Genomic DNA, 19689 nt, shown 5'->3' with positions numbered 1-19689 from the left:
TTACCTCCTCCTTTTGGTACTGTCGCTGTAATGCCCCTGGCGATGATTAGGTCTTGTAGAGGTCCTTCTTTTGTAATAGATATGTATATACTACAAGAATGAATGGAAGTCGAACTTTGTCTCAATGATTGATGTCGACGTTTTTCTATTTTTCAGTTAATTTTTGACAATTATTCGTCAATTCCTGGTCCTCCCGAAGTTTTTCCTTCGTCCCGTTCGAAGAAGTCTTCTGTCCCTGTTAACCTTGATGATTCTTCGAGTATGGATCTGACAGTGGAATTGAAAGAACTTCGAGTACAACTCCAGTCCGTGAAGAAGCAGTCGCTTATACTTATGGAGCAGTCTCGAGAATCTTCTCAAAGGGAGAAAATTGCGCTCCAACAAGCTCAAGATGCCATGACTGAGAAGGACGCTGCTGTTGCTGAAGCTGCTGCAGCTACGTCTCGAGAAAATTCTATGCTCCAACTATTAATAGATGCTAGCTTGGATATGGCGGGTAAGTTTCATTGTCTTCGCCTTGCTTCTTCTTTTCCTTTTTTGCTTGCCTCTTTATTCCCCTCTGACTTGTTTTATGAAACAATAGGTGCTTTTTTGGATACTGCAACTGAAAATGAACGTGTCGAGGCTCGTTCCAATGTCCTTCTTCGGCTTGCACGTGAACATGGGTCGACTTTTTGGGGCACGCCTGATCGGACTCGCCAGATCGTGAAGTTTCAAGATCGCGCGCTTCAGGTTCGCGGGTATCTTGACTTTTGTACCAAGACCCTCTCTATGGTTTATAACTCTATGTTTCCTCGGAACATTCAACCAAAAACTCTTCCCGGGTTAATGGAGAAGTTTAAGGATGCCCACAGGATCCATCACTTTGTCAGAGCTCAACTGGTAGCTGGCGCCAGATTTGCCCTTATAATGCTTCAGATCTGCCACTCAAAACTTGATCTGACCCAAGTTGTTGAGAAAGTTCACGAGAAGGTACGGCGCCGAAAAGTTGGTATCGATCGTATTAACACGAAGGTTTCTCCTATAGCCGAAGAAATGATTGAAGATCTTCTTCGGATGGATGCCGACTTTTTTGCTGATGGTCATTATGCTGATTTTCTTGGCGCTGCTCCTGAAGAAAACAGAGTGACCCTCGATGATATATTGAATCAAGACTAATTATTTTCCTTTGGTAGATAATTCTCCTGTGTAAATCATGATTATGATTCTATTATGAAGCAAACAGCATATTTCTATATTTATCTAGCCCCCGAGTATTTTCGGTGGCTATTCGCTGTATTTGTATAATGCGAGGTTTTTAAACCAAGGCAAGATAATATACACTGTATACTATTTTTGTGGGTGTAAGCCCCCGAGTCTTTTGTTGATCACTATTTTGTCTGTATCTTTTTTTTTATTTTGGCGAGGTATTTTTACCACGGCAAGATGCTTCTTTTGCGTTTGTCGACACTGTGTTTATATATATATATTGTATCATGTAGGGGAGAACCCCTGATCTTGTCCAGAAAAAGATATATGATTCCACTATCTTTATTGTATTGCAGCACCGCGAGCCCGCCTCATTAAAAACCTTTCCCGGCCCCACTCGGTGCCCCGAAAAAGGAAAAGAGTGCGTCTGAAAACTCGCGGGCGTTTCAGTACATTGTAGCTTTACAAAGGAGGACTATATTTTCGACAAGTAGGCGTAGAAACGCCTGAGCTGTGCCACGTTCCAGGGATTTGGCTCGTCGATCCTCGTCTTCTTGTCTTTGATTACGTATGCTCCTCCTTCTATTACTTCTGTGACAATGTATGGTCCTAGCCACGGTGACTCGAGTTTTTCATGGCTTTTTTGATTGAGTCGTAAAACCAGGTCACCAACTTGGAAAGATCTTGGCCGCAATCGTCGACTGTGATAGTTTTTCAGGTCCTGTTGATATTTGGCGACTCGTGACAGGACTTCGTCTCGAGCTTCATCGAGTGTGTCGACATCATCTTCTAAAGCTTTTCTCGAAGTTTCTTCGTCATATTCTGCGACTCGTGGAGAATCGTGCTCTATTTCTATTGGCAAGACTGCTTCAGCTCCGTGGACCAAAAAGAACGGCGTTTCCTGCGTCGCTGTATTTGGTGTTGTTCGAATACTCCACAAAACACTTGGTAGCTCCTCTGGCCAAGTATGCCTAGCTTTTTCCAAAGGTCCTAGCAGGCGCTTCTTGATGCCATTGCAGATAATGCCATTGGCCTTCTCGACTTGACCGTTGGTCTGTGGATGTGCAACAGATGCAAAGCTCAATTTGATGCCCACTTCTGCACAGTATGCTTTGAACTCTTTTGACGTAAAATTACTGCCGTTGTCTGTGACAATGCTGTGAGGGACTCCAAAGCGAAAGACGATGCTCTTCACAAACTTTATTGCGGATGCTGCATCTGGTGAATTTATTGGCTTCGCCTCTATCCACTTGGTAAATTTGTCGACAGCCACCAGCAAGTACTCATATCCTCCTGGCAAAGCTTTGTGCAATTTGCCTACCATGTCGAGACCCCATTGAGCAAAAGGCCAAGACAGCGGGATTGGCATAAGCTCCGCTGCTGGTGAGTGGGGTCTTGCCGCAAATCTTTGACACGCGTCGCAAGTGCGCACTATTTCCTTTGCATCCTCTATTGCTGTGAGCCAATAAAATCCTGCTCTGAAAACCTTAGCCGCGATAGCTCTGCTACTCGCGTGATGCCCGCATATTCCTTCATGCACGTCCTTTAGGATGATCCTTCCTTCTTCGGGTGTAACACACTGTTGTAGCACACCCGAAATACTGCGTTTGTACAGCTCCCCTTTTACCACAGTAAAAGCTTTTGATCGCCTAATTATTCGCCTTGCTTCGACTGGGTCGTCGGGTATGGTTTTCCTTAGGATATATGATATGTAAGCCTGCATCCATGGAATTTGCACCATCATGACTAGCTCTTGCTCTTCTTCTTCTTCTGCTGTGTCTTTGGCGATACTCGAGGGTTTCTCTTTTTTCTCCTTCTTTGTTTTTGCTGGCTTTGTTGATCTCTCGCTAATCTCTTCCCCGAACACACCTGGAGGAATCGCGAGGCATTGTGACCCGATGTTTGCGAGAACGTCGGCTTCATCGTTGCTCATCCTGCTGATGTGGTTTACCTCACAACCATCGAATAACTTCTCCAGCTCATTGTACACCTCTTTGTATGCTATCATACTTTCGTTGACTGCATCGCATTGGTTCATGACTTGCTGTGCTACCAACTGTGAGTCGCCGAAATTTTTCAGTCGGGTTGCACCGCAAGCTTTCGCCATCTTCATCCCATGTATGAGAGCTTCATATTCTGCTTCATTGTTAGATGCGTTTGGGAACGTCATCCGCAGAACATACTTCAACTTGTCGCCTTCAGGTGATACTAATATCACGCCTACTCCGGCACCTTCCAATCTTTTGGACCCGTCGAAGTTCATGGTCCAAGTTCTCGATAAATCTGGGGGTCCCGTGTTTTGTAACTCCATCCACTCTGCAATGAAATCTGGTAAGACCTGCGATTTTATTGCTTTTCTTTTTTCATACGTGATGTCCCGAGGGGAAAGTTCTATTCCCCAAAGGGAGACACGACCCGTAGCTTCACGGGTTGTTCAGTATATTTGATAAGGGAGCCTCGTTGACCACTATTATCGGGTGCGCCGAAAAATAGTGTCGCAATTTTCTTGCTGTCGTGAATACTCCATATGCTAGCTATTGATATTGCGGGTACCGCTGTTTTGACGGCGACAGTACTTCGCTGATGAAATATACTGGCCTTTGAACTCCATGAAGCTTGCCTTCTTCTTCTCTCTCGACCACTAGGGCCGTGCTGACCACTTGAGGTGTAGCTGCGATATACAAGAGGAGGGGTTCTTTCTCTTTTGGCGCCACCAATATCGGTGGTGTCGAAATTGCTCGCTTGAGGTTCTCGAAGGCTCTGTCTGCTTCCTCGTTCCATTGAAATTTTTCCCCTTGTTTGATCAATGCATAGAACGGCGGCGTCTTTTCTCCTAACCCAGCGACGAATCTGCTTAAAGCTGCGACTCGCCCCGTTAGCTGTTGTATTTCTTTCAACTTTGTTGGCTTTCTCATAGTGACGATGGCCTGTATTTTTTCGGGATTAGCTTCAATCCCTCTTGCTGATACTAAGAACCCGAGAAGTTCTCCAGCAGGAACTCCAAAGGAGCATTTTGTCAGGTTCAGCTTGAGGCAAAACTTGTCGAGGTTGTCGAAGGTTTCCTTCAAATCTTCGATCAAAGTCGACCCTTTTTTTGATGTTATTACGACATCGTCGATGTAGACTTGTACATTTTTTCCAATCTGTGTTGCTAAGCACTTCTGCATCATCCGCTGATATGTTGCTCCCGCGTTTTTCAGACCAAAGGGCATTGTTTTGTAGCAAAACACGCCATAAGGTGTGATGAACGCTGTCTTGGCTTCATCTTCTTCTTTTAATCTTATCTGGTTATAACCAGAATATGCGTCCAGAAAGGAAAGACGTTCGCATCCTGCCGTGGAGTCGATTATTTGATCGATCCTTGGGAGGGAAAGTGATCCTTGGGACAATGTTTATTGAGACACGTGAAGTCGACGCACATGCGAAGGACTATTGTGTGTTTCTTCGGCACCATCACTCGGGTTAGCTACCCATGTGGCTTCGTAGATATTTCTCTGATGAAACCAGCATCTTTGAGTCGATCTATTTCAGATAACATGGCTTTGCGGCTAGGCTCCGAAAAACGCCGCAAAGGTTGCTTTACTGGTCGTGCGAGAGGATCCAAATTGAGGTGGTGCTCGGCAAGTTCCCTGGGTACTCCTGGCATGTTGGCTGGACACCATGCGAAGATTTTCCAGTGCTCACGGAGGAACTCGACGAGCGCGCTTTCCTATGCGACATCCATGTTTGCGGCAATGGACGTCGTTTTCTTTGGATCTGTCGGGTGGATCTGTACCTCTTTTGAATCCTTGGTTATATTGAAAGTTGGCTCCTTAGAAGATCTTCCTACCTCTGGTAACACGTCATAATCAGTGAACCGTGGCGCCGCATATTCTGCTTGCATCCCGAAAGTTTCTGACAGTCGATGAAAATCCTTGTCGCATTTATCAGATAACGCGAAACTTCCTTTGATTGTGATAGGTCCCTTAGGCCCAGGCAACCTCCACAACAGATATGTATAATGCGGTACTGCCATGAACCTGGCATACGCTGGTCGTCCCAACAAGGCGTGATATTGCGACGGGAAATCCACCACTTCGAACTCCAGATTCTCTATCCTGTAGTTTTCTCGGGTTCCGAACTGAACGTCGAGGTTGATCTTGCCCAATGGGTAACTTGGTTTCTCTGGTGTAATCCCGTGGAAACGTGTGTCAGTTGGTTTCAGATTTGCTAGGGATATGTTCATCTTTCTCAATGTATCTGTATACATGAGGTTTAAGCTGCTGCCGCCATCTATGAAAACTCTCGATACATCAAAACCAGCGATTACTGCGGGTAAGATGAGTGCTGATTGTCCTGGTCGAGGAACTTGCTGCGGATGATCTGCAATTGTGAAGCCGATGTCTTGCCCCGACCAATTTAAGTACTCGACTGTTGGTGGAGGCATCTTCTCTGCCATGAACACTTGTCGCGAGATTACCTTCTGCGCCCTGTTTGATGGCCTAGCTTTCTGAATCATCGAGACCGCACCGTTAGAGTTGGGGTCAACATATGGAGGTGGATGTGGTGCTGCCGCAATTCTAAGCTGGTGTCGATTTTCGTCGGTTATTGCGGGAGGAGGTGGAAGGTGGATCTCGCTCCTTGGCTCCCGAGGGTTTCTGTTATTTGCTTGGGCATTTGCAATTCCTGCGGCTCGCAACATTGCCTGAAAATTTCGGCAGTCTTTCTGGAGATGTCCTGACTGCCTCTTTCCATTGTTGTCGAGGTAAAAGTGCATTTGACACGGACCGTTCATCATCTCCTCGGGAGACACATAAGGTCTTTGAATCCTTGGTCCACTATTTTGCCTGTTGCCACGAAAGTCACCTCTATTGTCGCCTTGTTGCTCATTACTCCTTTGATAGTCATCTCGACTATTTCCTCCAGGATTTCCTCGGAAACCAGCCGATATATGGCCGGGAGCATCGTTGTTGTAAAACTGGCGAGAAAATCGCCTTCTATTTTGATAATTTCGACCACGATCCTCTTCTGGCGACCTGTGTCGCTTGTTGTATATTGCGTCTTCTCCATCTGCCCATTTATTGGCTATCTCCATGAGTGCTGATATGGTCTTAGGGTTAGTTCTCCCTAAGTCTTCGATGAAATCTGCTCGGCGGACTCTTGCCACGAACGCATCTATTGCCCTCTCGTCGGATATATCTTCTGCCGAGTTTTTTATAATGTTCCATCGCTGTATATACTTCCTCATCGACTCGTCGTGTTTTTGTCGGCATGCCCTCAGCTCTTCCAACGATGCGGGTTTCTTGCACGTGGATCGGAAGTTTTTCACGAAGATGTCCTCAAAGGTCTCCCAGCTGTCGATGGAATTTAAGGGGAGTTTCTTTATCCAAGATCTTGCGGCACCACTCAGGTAAACTTGGATACTTTGCATAGCTGTTGCTCTGGTTCCTCCTACCAGTTTTACCATCTCGAGATAATCCACGAGCCAATCCTCGGGATCTTGCAGGCCATCGAACTTCTTGAAATTCTCGGGTAACTTGAACCCTTTCGGTACTCGAGTTTTTCGAACTCTTCTCGTAAAACATGGGAGCCCACACATATCTTCGTCGGCAAGCTCTGGCGAGTGCTGACGCTCCCTTCTTTCTTGTCGCGCTCTGTCCACCCTTACTTGGACTGATGTGTCTCTTGCCCCACTTGTTCTTGGTGGGTCTTGAACTGCTGCGGTGGGTCGTGGACTATTTTGTCTAGGATTTTCTTCGGGAGGCGTTGTTGCAAACGCTGTTCCCATAACTCCTACTCCAGCCATCGCCATATTGAACAATGGTTCTCTCGGGTCCCCAGGAGGTGGTCTCGACGCAAGGATATACGCTTGTGTTGCCATGTAACCTGCCTCTGGCGTTTTTGGGATGATATTTCCCCTTTCATCGATCGACATAAAGGACATGTCGAGATTTTGGATTATGTTTCCCCTCTCTGCTTCGGGTATGTTTTGCAGCCGAGACATTGCTCTCCTCCGAGCTTCTCTATGACTGTCTCCCGAAGTTCTTGATTGTCGACTTAAATCTGCTCGGCGTCTGCTTGATGCGGAAGCTGCCTCTTTTCTTCTATTTAATGATGTTGTCTGTTTTTCCAACTCTCTGCTTACTCGAGCAAGTCTATATTGATATGCTTGAAGTTCTTGTACAGTAGCAGTGGTGGTCATAGGTTCTGAACCATCCATGGCTTTCGCAGCCCTATCACACGCTTCTTGCGGGAGCTGAACTCTTGCGCGAGTTGAGGATCCAGGATATTTAGTGCCTAAGCCATGTCTGAGATCAGCGGGATCGACGTATGGATTTCCCAATTCGTCGAAAGCCTCTGACGTTTGCGGGTCTGATGTGCCTGCCCCTTCTACCACATAGATCTGATGATATTTTGCGCTTTGATTTTTATCAGGATTGGTGACACCATCATATAGAGTGGTGAAGACCTTTCCGATGGCAACAGACTTGTCGATGAAGTTGAAGCTGTCGACGCTGTCGGAGTCGCTGCTTATAAAGGAGTCCGCAGACGACTCGAAGGATGTGTTGCTTGAAGATCTTGGCGAGCTTTCCGCTTGCCTTGTTGTCGATGAAGTATGGCGACGAAAACTCCTCGTCACTCGACGAAAAGTTAGAATCGACCGCTGAAAATTCCGACGAGATCGGAACTTCGAGACGGTAGGATCCTTCCTTGTTGACGCCAAATCGGAATTTTCTGAACGTCATGGTGATGGGCTCCTCCAGATAGGCACATGCATCCATACGGGAGGGCGGGTGAGGAATAAAATTGAATAGATCAGTTTTCCTTTGTTACCTCGATCCATCGCGTTGCTTGCTGTTGATGAAGTCGAAGATCTTGAACGTGCCATCGAGATCAGCTCCTTGCAACCTCTAATTCCCACAGACGGCGCCAATTGACAAAGGATTAACTTGTCAATGCCTACAGATTGTAGACTAGGGTTTTGCTAGAAGTAGAGGGCAAGTAGATCTCGAAGGTTTAGGCGAAAAGTACTCGACGATTATGAAAACTAGGGTTCTGTTGACAATAGATTCGATCCTTTCTTTGTCCCTCGACTCCCCCTTATATAGGAGGTGGAGCCGAGGGTTTCGTTTTGTACAAGTTACAGAGTCCGGAACGGTTTCTAACTCATCCCGCCAGATTACAAATAACTCTTCCTATTACAACTCTAGCTTTCCTTAATATATCTTGGACTCTCGAATCTTCTTATTCTTCGGATAATGGGCCTTCAGTAAACTCCGGGTACTATCTTCAGCAGGCCCATTTGGGATGCCTATGTCAGTCGGGGCCCTGGGCCTCCTCTCCGTCTCCCCTTCGGTGTTCTGGAGCCTCCCGGGAAAAATAAGATCTTTGGCGTTGATTTCGTCCAATTCCGAGAATATTGCCCGAACAGCCTTTCTGGAACCAAAAACAGCGAGAAAACGAGAACCGGCACTGTGGCATCTTGTTAATAGGTTAGTTCCGGAAAACGCATAAAAACATCATAAAGTGCAAGCAAAACATGTAAGTATTGTCATAAAACAAGCATGGAACGACAGAAATTATGGATACGTCGGGGACGTATCAGGCGGCTACAAAACTTCTTGATGACATGATGATAAATTACTCTGAATGGCACACTGAAAGAGCTCCACAAGGTAAGAAGGTAAATTCTGTTGAAGAATCATCCTCCTTGAGTGATAAAATTGATGTGATTATGTCTATGCTTGTGAATGATAGATCTAATGTTGATCCTAATAATGTTCCTTTAGCTTCATTGGTTGCTCAAGAAGAAAATGTTGATGTGAATTTCATTAAAAATAATAATTTCAACAACAATGCTTATCGGAACAATTCTAGTAGTAACTATAGGCCATATCCTTCTGCTAATGGTAATGGTTATGGTAATTCTTATGGTAATTCTTACAACAATAATAGGAGTGTACCCCCTGGTCTTGAAGCTATGCTTAAAGAATTTATTAGTACACAAACTGCTTTTAAAAAATCTGTTGAGGAAAAGCTTAATAAAATTGATATTCTTGCTTCTAGAGTTGATAGACTTGCCTCTGATGTTGATCTTTTAAAATTGAAAGTTATGCCTAATAATGATATTGATAATAAGATTACTACTACAACAAATGCCATCCAAGTTAGAATTAATGAGAATATAAGATTAATGGCTGAACTGCGTGCTAGGTGGGATAGAGAAGAAAATGAAAAACTAGCTAAAGAGAATAATGTAGCTAAAGTTTGGACTATTACCACCACTAGTAATGTTGATTCCTCACATGTTGCTGCACCTCCTACTATCAATGATAAAATAATTGGTGTTGGCAATGCTTCTACTCCTAGTGCAAAGCGTGCAAAACTGCCTGAAATTGCTAAAACTGCTGAAACTGCTTGTGATAAAGCTGCTGAAATTTTTTCCAACCTTGGGGTTGATGATCCCATTGCTGTAGCTCATAATGATTTAGATTTTGATGATTGCCACATCTCTGAAGTTATGAAGTTCTTGCAAAAACTTGCTAAAAGTCCTAATGCTAGTACTATAAATTTGGCTTTCACAAAACATATTACAAATGCTCTCATAAAAGCTAGAGAAGATAAACTAAAACGTGAGACTTCTATTCCTAGAAAGCTAGAAGATGGTTGGGAGCCCATCATTAAAATGAGGGTCAATGATTTTGATTGTAATGCTTTATGTGATCTTGGTGCAAGTATTTCTGTTATGCCCAAGAAAGTCTATGATATGCTTGACTTGCCACCATTAAAGAATTGTTATTTGGATGTTAATCTCGCTGATAATGCTAAAAAGAAACCTTTGGGGAGAGTTGATAATGTTCATATTGTGGTTAACAATAACCTTGTCCCCGTTGATTTTGTTGTCTTGGATATTGAATGCAATGCATCTTGTCCCATTATACTGGGAAGACCTTTTCTTCGAACCGTTGGTGCTACTATTGATATGAAGGAAGGTAATATTAAATATCAATTTCCTCTCAAGAAAGGTATGGAACACTTCCCTAGAAAAAGAATGAAGTTATCTTATGACTCTATTATTAGAGCAAATTATGATGTTGATGCTTCATCTCTTGATGTTACTTGATTACACTTTCTGCGCCTAGCTGAAAGGCGTTAAAGAAAAGCGCTTATGGGAGACAACCCATGTTTTTACCTACAGAAATTTTTTGTTTTGTTGAGTCTTGGAAGTTGTTTAATACTGTGGCAACCTCTCCTTATCATGTTTTTTGTGCCAAGTAAAGTCTCTATAGTAAGGTTCATACTAGATTTGGATTACTGCGCAGAGACAGATTTCTTTGCTGTCACGAATCTGGCTCTAATTCTCTGTAGGAAACTCAGAAAATTATGCCAATTTACGTGAGTGATCCCCAGATATGTACGCAACTTTCATTAGTTTTGAGTTTTTCCATTTGAGCAAGTCTGGTGCCATCTTAAAATTCGTCTTTACAAACTGTTCTGTTTTGACAGATTCTGCCTTTTATTTCGCATTGCCTCTTTTGCTATGTTGGATTCATTTCTTTGATCCATTAATGTCCAGTAGCTTTATGCAATGTCCAGAAGTGTAAAGAATGGTTGTGTCACCTCTGAACATGTAAATTTTTATTATGCACTAACTCTCTAATGAGTTTGCTTGAAGTTTGGTGTGAAGGAAGTTTTCAAGGATCAAGAGAGGAGTATGATATACTATGATCAAGAGGAGTGAAAGCTCTAAGCTTGGGGCTGCCCCGATGGTTCACCCCTGCATATTCTAAGAAGACTCAAGCGTCTAAGCTTGGGGATGCCCAAGGCATCCCCTTCTTCATCGACAACATCATCAGGTTCCTCCCCTGAAACTACATTTTTATTCCGTCACATCTTATGCACTTTGCTTGGAGCGTCGGTTTGTTTTTGTTTTTGTTTTGTTTGAATAAAGTTGGATCCTAGCATTCACTTTGTGGGAGAGAGACACGCTCCGCTGTTGCATATTGACAAATATGTCCTTAGGCTTTACTCATAATGTTCATGGCGAAGTTTCTTCTTCGTTAAATTGTTATATTGTTGGAATTGGAAAATGCTACATGTAGTAATTGCTATAATGTCTTGGATAATGTGATACTTGGCAATTGTTGTGCTCATGTTTAAGCTCTTGCATCATATGCTTTGCACCCATTAATGAAGAAATACATAGAGCTTGCTAAAATTTGGGTTGCATATTTGGTTTCTCTAGAGTCTAGATAATATCTAGTATTGAGTTTGAACAACAAGGAAGACGGTGTAGAGTCTTATAATGTTTACAATATGTCTCTTATGTGAGTTTTGCTGTACCATTCATCCTTGAGTTTGCTTCAAATAACCTTGCTAGCCTAAACCTTGTATCGAGAGGGAATACTTCTCATGCATCCAAAATCCTTGAGCCAACTACTATGCCATTTGTGTCCACCATACCTACCTACTACATGGTATTTTCCGCCATTCCAAAGTAAATTGCTTGAGTGCTACCTTTAAAATTCCATCATTCGCCTTTACAATATATAGCTCATGGGACAAAATAGCCTTAAAAACTATCGTAGTATTGAATATGTACTTATGCACTTTATCTTTTATTAAGTTGCTTGTTGCGCGATAACCATGTTCCTGGGGACGCCATCAACTACTCCTTGTTGAATATCATGTGAGTTGCTATGCATGTTCGTCTTGTCTGAAGTAAGGGAGATCTACCACCATATGGTTAAGCATGCATATTGTTAGAGAAGAACATTGGGCCGCTAACTAAAGCCATGAATCATGGTGGAAGTTTCAGTTTTGGACACATATCCTCAATCTCCAGTAAGAATAATAATTGTTGTTACATGCTTATGCATTAAAGAGGAGTCCATTATCTCGTTGTTCATGTTGTCCCGGTATGGGTGTCTAAGTTGAAGAATGATCAAAAGCGAGAAATCCAATGCGAACTTTCTCCTTAGACCCTTGTACAGGCGGCATGGAGGTACCCCATTGTGACACTTGGTTGAAACATGTGCATTGTGATGATTCGGTAGTCCAAGCTAAGTAGGACAAGGTGCGGGCACTATTAGTATACTATGCATGAGGCTTGCAACTTGTAAGATATAATTTACATAACTCATATGCTTTATTACTACCGTTGACAAAATTGTTTCATGTTTTCAAAATAAAAGCTCTAGCACAAATACAGCAATCGATGCTTTCCTCTTTAAAGGATCATTCTTTTACTTTTATGTTGAGTCAGTTCACCTATTTCTCTCCACCTCAAGAAGCAAACACTTGTGTGAACTGTGCATTGATTCCTACATACTTGCATATTGCACTTGTTATATTACTTTGTGTTGACAATATCCATGAGATATACATGTTACAAGTTGAAAGCAACCGCTGAAACTTAATCTTCTTTTGTGTTGCTTCAACACCTTTACTTTGATTTATTGCTTTATGAGTTAACTCTTATGCAAGACTTATTGATGCTTGTCTTGAAGTACTATTCATGAAAAGTCTTTGCTATATGATTCAGTTGTTTACTCATGTCATTACCTTTGTTTTGATCGCTGCATTCATTACATATGTTTACAAATAGTATGATCAAGATTATGATGGCATGTCACTTCAGAAATTATCTTTGTTATCGTTTTACCTGCTCGGGACGAGCAGAACTAAGCTTGGGGATGCTGATACGTCTCCAACGTATCGATAATTTCTTATGTTCCATGCCACATTATTGATGTTACCTACATGTTTTATGCACATTATATGTCATATTTATGCATTTTCTGGAACTAACCTATTAACAAGATGCCGAAGAGCCGATTCTTGTTTTCTGCTGTTTTTGGTTTCAGAAATCCTAGTAAGGAAATATTCTCGGAATTGGACGAAATCAACGCCCAGGGTCCTATTTTGCCACGAAGCTTCCAGAAGTCCGAAGATGAGACGAAGAGGGGCCACGAGGGGGCCACACCCTAGGGCGGCGCCCCCCCCCCCTTGGCCGCGCGGCCCTGTGGTGTGGGGCCCTCGTGCCGCCTCTTGACCTACCCTTCCGCCTACTTAAAGCCTCCGTGACGAAACCCCCAGTACCGAGAGCCACGATACGGAAAACCTTCCAGAGACGCAGCCGCCGCCGATCCCATCTCGGGGGATCCAGGAGATCGCCTCCGGCACCCTGCCGGAGAGGGGATTCATCTCCCGGAGGACTCTACACCGCCATGGTCGCCTCCGGAGTGATGAGTGAGTAGTTCACCCCTGGACTATGGGTCCATAGCAGTAGCTAGATGGTTGTCTTCTCCTTGTTGTGCTTCATTGTTGGATCTTGTGAGCTGCCTAACATGATCAAGATCATCTATCTGTAATACTATATGTTGTGTTTGTCGGGATCCGATTGATAGAGAATACTATGCTATGGTAATTATCAAGTTATTACATATGTGTTGTTTAAGATCTTGCATGCTCTCCGTTATTAGTAGAGGCTCTGGCCAAGTTTTTACTCTTAACTCCAAGAGGGAGTATTTATGCTCGATAGTGGGTTCATGCCTCCATTGAATCTGGGACGGTGACGGAAAGTTCTAAGGTTGTGGATGTGCTTGTTGCCACTAGGGATAAAACATTGATTCTATGTCTAAGGATGTAGTTGTTGATTACATTACGCACCATACTTAATGCAATTGTCTGTTGCTTAGCAACTTAATACCGGAGGGGTTCGGATGATAACTCGAAGGTGGACTTTTTAGGCATAGATGCAGTTGGATGGCGGTCTATGTACTTTGTCGTAATGCCCAATTAAATCTCACTATATTTACCATGTCATGTATGTGCATCGCGGTGCCCTCTCTATTTGTCAATTGCCCGACCGTAATTTGTTCACCCAACATGCTTTTATCTTATGGGAGAGACACCTCTAGTGAACTGTGGACCCCGGTCCAATTCTCTTTACTCGAAATACAATCTACTGCAATACTTGTGTTTTACTTGTTTTCTTTGCAAACATCTTCCACTCGATACGTTTAATCCTTTGTTACGGCAAGCCGGTGAGATTGACAACCTCACTCGTTTCGTTGGGACAAAGTACTTGGTTTGTGTTGTGCGGGTTCCTAGTTGGCGCCGGAATCCCTGGTGTTGCGCCGCATCACATTTCGCGACCATCAACCTTCAACGTGCTTCTTGGCTCCTCCTGGTTCGATAAACCTTGGTTTCTTTCTGAGGGAAAACTTGCCGCTGTGCGCATCATACCTTCCTCTTGGGGTTCCCAGCGGACGTGTACATCTACGCGCATCAGCCGCCCACGACCTGTTCGGTCAATTGCGTCGGTAGGTTTCTTCTCCTGTTTTCGGCGCTATTGCGCGGCCATTCATCCACAGTTCGTACCACGCAGATGGACATTTGGCATATGGTGGAGAAGTTCCGCGCGGAGGTTGTTGACTCCTCTTTTGACGAGGAGTCCGATCAGTCGACGCAGACATTGACAACTACTGCGGCCTCCATGACCACGAGTTCACCTCAAACCCGGGGCAGGTGCATCGGGGGTCTGTCAAGGGGCGCTCCAAAAACCTGCCGCGCAACAGAGTGGAAGGGCAGCTCTGGCTCCACAAGGACTACTTCCACCTCACCAATACGGTGTTCCCGGAAAAATTGTTCTGGCACCGGTACAGGATGTCAAGGGACCTGTTCTTGGTCATTCTAAGGGGCGTCAGAAACTATGACCCCTACTTCCAATGCAGGTGCGATGCAGCAGGTGCGATGCAACAGGTGCGGTAGGCTTCACCTCCTACCAAAAATGCTCCGCGGCTATTCGCATGCTCTCATATGAAATGGCTGCTGATATATTCGATGAGTATCTTCGAATGGGTGAGAGCACCTGTCTTGAGGCCATGTACAGGTTTTGCCGAGCCGTGATTGCCGTGTTCGGACAGTATTATTGTAGGGAGCCAAATGTTGAGGATACAAGGCGGCTCATGTCTATCAACGAGTCTAGAGGGTTCCCAGGAATGATTGGCAGCATATATTGCATGCACTAGGAGTGGAAGAACTGTCAATTTGGATGGCCGGTTCAGTACAGCGGGCATGAGGAGGGACGGACTGTCATTTTTGAAGCTGTCATATCTCAAGATTTATGGATTTGGCATTCATTCTTTGGCATGGCCGGTTCCAACAATGACAACAATGTGTTGCACCGAGCACCAATTTTCAACAGGCTCATGCAAGGCAAAGCTCCCGGGTGAGCTACGAGATCAATGGAAATGAATATGACAAGCCATATTATCTTACTGACGGCATCTACCCTGACTGGGCCACACTGTTGAAGACTGTCTGTAATCCAAATTCCGAGAAGACGAGGAGGTTTACCAAGATGCAAGAGGTTTGTAGGAAAGATGTGGAGCGTGGATTTGGTGTGCTCCAAGCTCGGTGAGCAATTGTCCGTCACCCGGAAAGAACATGGTCGCTGAAGACCATGCATGAGGTGATGACATGTTGCGTGATCATGCACAACATGATCGTTGAGAACGAGCGTCCTGATGGCCGCAATGAGAACCACTGGGAATTCCAAGGTGAGCTAGTTGCGCCACTTCCTGGAGCTTTATCTTGGGAGAACTATATACATATGAATGTAGAAGTCACTGACGAGAACGTGTACAAACGGCTGCAGACAGATCTGATTGAGCATCAGTGGACATTGGCTGGCCATGAAGACCATGCCTAGAGGAATACTATCTTATTTGCATGTAGACTTTTCAAAATTTGAATCTAATAACTATGACTTCGTTGAAACTCTTTATTTTATTGTTTGCAAACTTCATAATTCATGCAAACGCGGAAATACGTCGGGCCGCTAGAGCCACCCCCAGACGCAAACGGACGCGCGGATAGAAACGTTTTTTCTCGCGTCCACCACGCGACGAAAACGGACGCTCGCGGACACAAAAATGCATCGGGCCGCCGAAGATACCCTAAGAGGACATCAAAATACCAACCTAGTAGCCTAGCTCAAACGAACCGTCGAGTGCGGATCAAGCCATTTTAGGCCTAAATTTGGAACACAACGAAACTTGTTGAAACACAGTACACTAGCTTGCATGGTAGAAAGTCATTTCTCAGAGGGCCCTTGATAAAATAACTGCAAATAAAACTTTGTAAACATAATCGCGTCGCGGGATGGGTCTCTCGAGCTGTGAAGGAGAGAAAACAAAGACATCTCAGTTTGACAGTTTAGCATCGTTTTGTCTGCTAGGTGGTCGCGTTGGCGCGTAGTAGAGTGCAATCAAGCGCCGAATAGTTTTGTGCCTTGCTGGACTTATCTGAGTGGGACACAAACAATTGCGCTTTGGTTTTAATCTATATCAGAACAAAAACATTTTCTCACAGATGGTCCCATGGTCTAGTGGTTAGGACACAAGACTCTGAATCTTGTAACCCGAGTTCAAGTCTCGGTGGGACCTTTTTTTTCGACGAATCGATTGTTCTTTTTTTTTTTCGGAGCTTTCTCTGTAAAAAGGCAGAGCAGTTTTCTGCCTTCTCTCTAATTTTTTTCATACGCATAACAGACGGGCTAGGTAGAGAACTGCATATTATAGTTTTCTTCGCCAAGAGCAAGCAAGTGCTTCAGGCCGGGTACAACAACTCTTTTTGAACCTAGCCAATAGCTTTTTTATTGATTAAATCGAAAAAGAAGTTGAACAGTTTATAAGGGAAACCGTCCGTCTGAACTGCCTTCTCCCTCGTGCACTGTGATTTACACCTTTGGATCATCCTCTACACCGCTGATTTACCTGCTACGTTCCAGAAATCATACGGCGGTAATGAAATGTCAAAACAGTAAGTGAAACCATGTTTACTTTGCGGCGACGCTCTACCTGAAATCTGCGGCCCTGCACAATCTTGCTTTGCACAGCGACGTGCATTCGCTATGATGCTAAGATTTTCCGGATTCACGTGGTAGTACAGTTTCATAGTTTCGTACAGAAACTACTACAGGAACGGCACACGACAACGTATTAAGCACAAAAAGGCTAGTGAAAAAATGAATCTAAATTTGGTTCTTAGGTCCATGTATTAACACAGAGCACGCGGCACAGCCTGGCAAATCATATAGCTCAACTTAAACATATCATATATTCTCGAAAAGCACATGCTAAAGTACAGTGGTATTGAGGCCCAGTTCTTTTCGGCTACGGCTTGTGCATAAGCCACTCTGGCTTGAGCTGTCCACATAAACGGTTGTGAAAATAAGCTCAGCAGAAACTGACCTCCAGTTCTTTTGGGCTTTCATTGTCTCGGCTTAATATCTAAGTTGTCTGGTAAAAGTTCTGTAATGCCCCTGAATATTTTGTACTCAACTATTTAGCCTAAAACTACAGGGGAAAATTGAACACTCCAAAAACTAACAAAAAATCTCAATTGCATACATCTGATGCGCAAATACAAATGTTGGTTGTCATACAATAGTTGAACAGATCATCACAACAGGAGCCGTGCGTACATACAACTACGACCTAAGCTGAATTTATCCAATTTCTGAATTACAACCTAAGCTGGCATGTTGCTTGACCCTGCTCGATAAGTGCAGAGAAGGACGGACGGAGGAGGTAGCGCTGGTGGACAGCATCAGTACATCACTACATGGCCACCTGGCCGGCGAGCTCGACCTCGCCTGGATCCAGGCCAACGAGGTGAGGCGGGACTCCGGCTTGAGGAGGACGGACGAGGGAGCAGCAGCGAGGGGCCGGAGTCGCAGCGTCCTAGGCCGCAGCGGAGGGAGGGTCGGCCGGCGAGCTCGAGCTCCGCTCGATGGGCCGAAGAACGCACAGGGGGTTGCCGCAGGATAGCTTTGCTCCATGGAATGGATGCGGGGAGAGATGGGGATCTACTTGGCGACGGACGGCGTGCGGAGGCGGCAGGCCGGAGCAGCCAGGTCCGGCGGCGGCGGAGATGCGTGGGAGGCTGTTGCGAGTGGGAGGTCGATGGGGCGTGCGGTCCTGCGCGGTTTGGATGTATACAGAGATAAAGATAACCTTTCGCTCCAGCGTGGTGGCATTTTGACGTAAATAGAGTAGCAAATAGGGGTATACTTATATAACGATTTGGTGGAGCTCGGGAAGCTGTGAAAAGCTGGGGTAGGGTGGCTTTCCCCCACTACACAGGAATGGCCGAAGCCGGCTGTTCCCCACAACGGCTTAAAATCGAGTTCTTTTGGGCTTTAGCTTATTTTCACCTCTAAGCCATTGAGAAGCTCCAAAAGAACTGGGCCTGAGTACAAGTAAGTGCGGCCATCTCGTACGCTAAAAGACCCATCTGCCATGGAAAAGGACCTCTGTGGTCTGTGCCGCGCAAAAAAAGACCCCTTTGGACTTGTACTACTGTGTCGTCCATTTGTACTGCACGTACTGCACGCGAGCGACAAGAAAAGAATGCCGAACTTTGGTACTCCACCTCCTGAACCCTGTTTTCTTTTCCGTCCCTCTCTTTTTTTTTTAGATAAAAGGCACTAAAGTGCCCAGCTTTAAATTAATAAAGCCACAGTCGGCCAGAGTCTGATACAAGAATGCTGAAAATAGCTTACAAGACCACAAAACAGCACAAGCGCAAGAATAGGAAAAAAAGAACAGCTTGTCGAAGTCGAAGTCCTCCACGCGAAGACCCCATGGAGTAGGCAATGCAGCGTCGAAGGAGCTGCCGGCCGCCTCGAGGAAAGACCAACATGCCTGCAGGTTGGGGAAGAGGTAGAACCATCCTTGTCCGACGCCGAAGAGGGACCCTTCCCTCTCGTCCTGGCTCGAAGGACGCCGCACCGTCAGGCGCCGGAAGCGCTCACCCCGAGCTGTGGAGGGTACCGCCCACACCCAAAGCAGAAACCGGGGCTACCTCACCGAAGCCAACACACCAAGATGAACATGAACTGCCACCTCCGAGGAGCGTAAGCCGGAGTCGCGATCGCCGAAGAAGGAGCGAGACACCAACTAGAACGGCGAGGGCGAGCGAGAACCGACGGCGGCGCTAAAGCTCGATCCTTCCACACCCGCGGGCGATCGCGTTGCAGGGGAGGGGAACCCTTTTCCCCTCCCGCCCAGGATCGAGGGCGCCGACCCCGCCGGCGAACAGCAGCACAAGGCGGTGCAGAGAACACTCCCACAGGGATACGGCCACTGATACGTCTCCAACGTATCGATAATTTCTTATGTTCCATGCTACTTTATTGATAATACCTACATGTTTTATACACATTATATGTCATATTTATGCGTTTTCTGGAACTAACCTATTAACAAGATGCCGAAGTGCCAGTTCCGTTTTCTGCTGTTTTTGGTTTCGAAATCCTAGTAACGAAATATTCTCGGAATTGGACGAAATCAACGCCCGGGTTCCTATTTTGCCCGGAAGCATCCGGAACACCCGAGAGCCGCCGGAGGGGGCCCTGTGGGCCCGGATGATAGGGTGGCGCGGCCGGGCTGGGCCCGCGCCACCCTATGGTGTGGTCGCCCCTTCGCCCCTCCGACGCTGCCCTTTCGC

General features: G+C 45.3%; 1 non-coding gene across 1 annotated transcript; it reads left to right on the top strand.

Moving 5' to 3' along the window:
* Window positions 1-16550: 16550 nt before the first annotated feature.
* TRNAQ-CUG lies at window positions 16551-16622 on the top strand. Its single transcript has one exon. It is a non-coding gene; the product is annotated as a tRNA-Gln (tRNA).
* The last annotated feature ends 3067 nt before the right edge of the window (window positions 16623-19689 follow it).

This window comes from Lolium rigidum, chromosome 1 (assembly GCF_022539505.1).
Source record: "Lolium rigidum isolate FL_2022 chromosome 1, APGP_CSIRO_Lrig_0.1, whole genome shotgun sequence".
In the NCBI taxonomy this organism is placed as follows: Eukaryota; Viridiplantae; Streptophyta; class Magnoliopsida; order Poales; family Poaceae; genus Lolium; species Lolium rigidum.
Note: the sequence above shows the minus strand (reverse complement) of the source record. Positions and strands in the feature narration are given on the sequence as shown.